This window comes from Scylla paramamosain, chromosome 11, assembly GCF_035594125.1.
Source record: "Scylla paramamosain isolate STU-SP2022 chromosome 11, ASM3559412v1, whole genome shotgun sequence".
NCBI lineage: Eukaryota > Metazoa > Arthropoda > Malacostraca > Decapoda > Portunidae > Scylla > Scylla paramamosain.
The window spans coordinates 6917501-6922500 of record NC_087161.1 but is presented as its reverse complement, the minus strand read 5'-3'; the positions used below and the strand labels follow the sequence as shown (position 1 = coordinate 6922500).

The 5000-nt window shown below is 40.2% G+C and overlaps 1 long non-coding RNA gene across 1 annotated transcript in view; it reads left to right on the top strand.

Annotated features, from left to right (window-relative positions):
- LOC135104900 (uncharacterized) overlaps positions 1–5000 on the top strand; it is a 41544-nt gene that overhangs the window by 23121 nt on the left and 13423 nt on the right. The window contains exon 2 of the long non-coding RNA XR_010270586.1: positions 202–355. This is a non-coding gene — a long non-coding RNA (uncharacterized LOC135104900). The remainder of the gene's footprint in view (positions 1–201; positions 356–5000) is intronic.

Genomic DNA, 5000 nt, shown 5'->3' with positions numbered 1-5000 from the left:
ACTACTACTACTACTACTACTACTACTACTACTGCTGCTGCTGCTGCTGCTGCTGCTGCTGCTGCTGCTGCTGCTGCTGCTGCTGCTGCTGCTGCTGCTGCTTCTACAACAACAACAGCAACTACTACTACTACTACTACTACTACCACCACCACCAGGGAGCATCTCAATCAACAGTCTTTCTTTCCTCTCCTTACCCAGTCGAGTCACCAGCGCCAGGCCGCCCAAGAGGAGGAGGAGGAGGACAGGTGGGCGGGTATAGAGGCGGGCTGTCTAGGGGACCCCACACAGGTAGCGACCCTCAGCCCTGGCGGCGCGACGGGGACAGCCACGCCCAACCCCTGTACTGCCGCTGGTGAGTCATGACGCGACCTGCTGTAATGACGAGTAACAGTGGTGATGGTGGTTGAGGTAGTAGTAGTAGTAGTAGTAGTAGTAGTAGTAGTAGTGGTGATGGTGGTATAGTTATTATTGTTTTTAGTAGTTGTTATTACTGTAGGATTGTGTTTGTTCTTGTTTTTCTTTTCGTTGTTGTTGTTGTTGTTGTTGTTGTTGTTGTTATTTTACTTTTTTTTCGTTATTCCTGTTCCTGTTTTTCTCTCCTTAATTAAGAGTAATAAACTGCCTGTTTCTCTCTCTCTCTCTCTCTCTCTCTCTCTCTCTCTCTCTCTCTCTCTCTCTCTCTCTCTCTCTCTCTCTCTCTCTCTCTCTCTCTCTCTCTCTCTCTCTCTCTCTCTCTCTCTCTCTCTCTCTCTCTCTCTCTCTTGCCTCACTCAACCTGCTTTTGATTGATCTAGTGGAACTACAGAGAGAGAGAGAGAGAGAGAGAGAGAGAGAGAGAGAGAGAGAGAGAGAGAATAGAGAAAGTGGATGACGGTTTACAACATAAACAAGGAAGTAGAGAAGGGGAGCGATTAATTAAGGAAATAGGAAGAATGAAGAGAAGAGGAAGGAATGAAGGAAGAGAGAAGCGGCATTATAATATATATATATATATATATATATATATATATATATATATATATATATATATATATATATATATATATATATATATATATATATATATATATATATATATAAATATAAAGAATTGTGGCGAAGAGATTAACAAAGAAATGTGAATCGAAGGAGTCTTGTTAAGAAAAGTGGAATAAAGTGATTAGTAAAGCAAAAAATTAAAAGAGGAGAGAAAAAGAAGAGGTAACCAGGAAAAATATAAAGGAATTAGTGAGAATTAGAAAGTAGATGATGAGAGAGAGAGAGAGAGAGAGAGAGAGAGAGAGAGAGAGAGAGAGAGAGAGAGAGAGAGAGAGAGAGAGAGGTAAAAGTTCAAATGAAACACAAACAAACGAGCAGACAGACGGACAAATAAACAGACAGACGAACACAACTTAACGATCACAATACAGATAAGTTTCCCTAAGCCTCATTCTCCCTCGTAACTTTTTTGTGTGTGTGTATCTTTAGGCCTACACCATCCGTAGGCTTATATTGGAACGCTTGAATGCTCCACCCCCCACCCCACCCCCACTGAATCCTTCCCGTGGTAATGCAGGGAGGGGGCAGTTTTTGAATATCTTGTAATGACACGTGTTGCCTTCTAGTGTTTTTCAAGAGACTCAATTTGATGGCAAGTATTGATAGGAAGCATGTTGGATTGAAGTCAGATTTAACCCTTTCACCGCTATTTGACATGTTTCCTTAATCATAAACTACTCTACTACTACTACTAATACTAATACTTCTACTACTACTACTTTACTCGTTACTTGTTCTACAGCCACATCTGAGCATAATACTGGCTAGACGGGTGACTTCCTCTTTTCGTCCCCTTTTTATTCTCGTAGATCCTCTAAAAGATTTTACACATTGTCTTTAGTGTTGTGAATTGTACCATGTCGCGGTGAAAGAGTTAAAAAAAAAAAAAAAAGATTGGAAGGAATTGGTTCTCGAACAGAGTGGTAGTTGAATGGAATAGACTGACTCAGTGATCAGGTTGTTAGTGCTGAGTCATTAGGGAGCTTTAAAAAGAAGATTAGACAAGCTTATTCATGAGGATGATAGGAAGAAATAGGTACATGTTTTTTTTTTTTTTTTTTTCATAAAGGGGCTGCCACGTGTAGGCCTGATGTCTTCTTGCAGCTTCCCTTATTTTCTTATTTTCTTATGTACTTAAGTTGATTCTCTACTATTCAAAAAATCTCAAAAGTAAGTAAATATACAAACAAGTAAAAAATCAAAATTAACTATTGCCTTGAAGGATCCGCACCAGGAAGGAGTTTACCACATCCATGCGCTGCCCACTCGACCACCGCCACTTTGCCTCATCCACGTGACAGCCCAGGCCACGGTAACGCCTCCCTCCCTCCCCTTCCCTTTCCTTCCCTTTCCTCGCCGCCCCTTCCTTTCCCTCGTTTCCAGTAGTGGGCGTAATTGACACAGGCGGTAAGCGGGACGCACACACAGCCTCCCAGGTGTTGAGCCTCGCCTGTGCCCTGGTCGATAATCTAGTTGTGCCTGAAATAATGAAAAGGTAAACTGTTAACTCCTTCCTTACTAGACTAGTTTTTTTTTTTTCATAGTTTTCTTCCTTTTCTGATACTAATTTTTCTTCTGCGCTCTCTTAAATAGGTTTGTAGACACTGCTTTGACTACGCTCTTGTAAATATGTTTGTAGACACTTACTTTTCTTTTCCTAGTCTCTTAAATAGTTCTTGACAAGTTTTCGTTAATTAATTGCATGCTTGTTAGACACTTGTTTCGTACTACATTTTCTTAAGTATCTCTCTAGTCTTTTTTTTTTTTTTTTCTTTTTACTAGAATGTCTTTAGTAGTTCTGCTAGAAAAGTTTTCCTATAGTTACATACCTACTAGGCACTTACTTCATACTACCCTCTTTTAAGTAAGTCTGTAGTCATTTATTTTTTGTAATATAGTCACTTAAATAATTATGTTAGACACTTATTTAGTACTACACTCTCTTAAGTAACTCTATTGTCACTTATATTTTGTACTTCTCTCCTAAAAATTCTTAACTTTTTTTTATAATTACCTACTTTTTTTAGACACTACGTACAACACTGTCTTAAATAACTATAACCACTTTATTTTTTTGAGCTCAAGTCTTTTAAATAGTTATGTAGCTTGGAAGAGACTAAATTAGATTCCTGTTCTCTTTATTCATATCTCCATACAAATATTTTCTTATGGAGTTCTGAGTACAAAGGACAACCATAGAAGTGAAAGTATGAAGTTAAGTATTAGTTAGTGAGGCCCTTGTCATGCCTCGCTATAAAGGGAGGAAAGCAGCGTGTCTTCAGATTCTGCGTCACTACAAGGAATCTTAACATAATATCTATTTTCCCTCCCCACGCTCATTTCTCCCTTATATATTGTACTTGTTCTCCCTCCCACATTCATTTCTCCCTCACGTACTGTATCTGTTCTCTCCCCCACGTTCATCCTTCACCCATGAGTCTCACTGCACACCTGTCCTCCCTCCACGTCACTTCTCAAAAAATAAACGTACCTATTCTCACTCCCACGTTAATTTCTCCCTCATGTACCGTACCTGTTCTCTCTCCCACGTTATATTGTACCTACTCTCCCTCCTGCGTTTATTTCTTCCTCATATATTGTATCCGTCCTCTCAACCACATTATAGTGTATCTATTCTCCCTCCCACGTGAAGTAATTTCTAATGACTTTACTTATCCTCTCTCCCACGTTATTTTTTTTTTTCCCTCAGACATCGCATTCCACACCTTCCTTCCCTCCTCCACATCACCTCCCATAAAAGGAAGGATCACTAGACTCGCACCCACACCACACCAGACTCACCATTACATCTTTGATATATCTACGTTAATTTCGGTAGATAAATAGATGAATAAATATAATAAAAGAAAAGAGCCGGGTCAAATGCCGTTCTCGCTTCTCAAATTACTAAGAAGAACCGAAATGGAAGCCAGTTGTATTTTGTGAAGGCTTTTGATAATTTGCTTAGACATTTTATCTTACCATATCACACTAAGTTACGCATCTTTCTTCCAACTCCTCGTAAGTTCCAGTAAAGTAACGCTGTAACTCCTTATGGTAGTAGTAGTAGTAGTAGTAATAGTAGTAGTGGTGTGGTAGTAGTAGTAGTACAGTAGTAACGCCTATCATTAAAATAGCCTGAAGGTATTCCGGAGTTAATTACTCATATGATATCGCATTTCACAGCTCTCTTCCTTCTCTTCCCTCTCTTCCTTCTCCTCTACTCTCCCTCCCTCCCAGCCTTCCTCCCGCGTCTCCTAACTCTCATTAATAAAAAGAAATGTTTGCCGTAATGAAGACGTAGCCGTGCATGAGTGTTTCTTAACTTCACACCGCCGTCCATCACACACACACACACACACACACACACACACACACACACACACACACACACACACACACACACACACACACACACACACACACACACACACACACACACACACACACACACACACACACACACACACACACACACACGCACAGTATACCTCATAAGCCTTGTAGTAGCCTAAGCTAACCAAACCTAACCTAACCTAACCTAACCTAACCAAACTTAACCTAACCTAACCTAACATAATTTAACATAACCTCACTATCTCACAAGCCTCTGCACTAACCTAACCTAAGCTCACAGACCTCTCTGGAAACCTACCTTAAACTAACCTAACCTACCGTTACCTATCCTAACCCAACTTAATCCAACCTAACCTAACGTAACCTAACCTAACCTAACCTAACCGTTACCTATCCTAACCCAACTTAATCCAACCTAACCTAACCTAACCTAACCTAACCTAACCTAACCTACCTTAAACTAACCTAACCTACCGTTACCTATCCTAACCCAACGTAATCCAACCTAACCTAACCTCACTTTTTCACTACCTCCCAAGCCCCAGTAGTAATCACAAGGAGACATCTCACGTGTTAACTCCCCCGAAGAAGTTTATCATAGT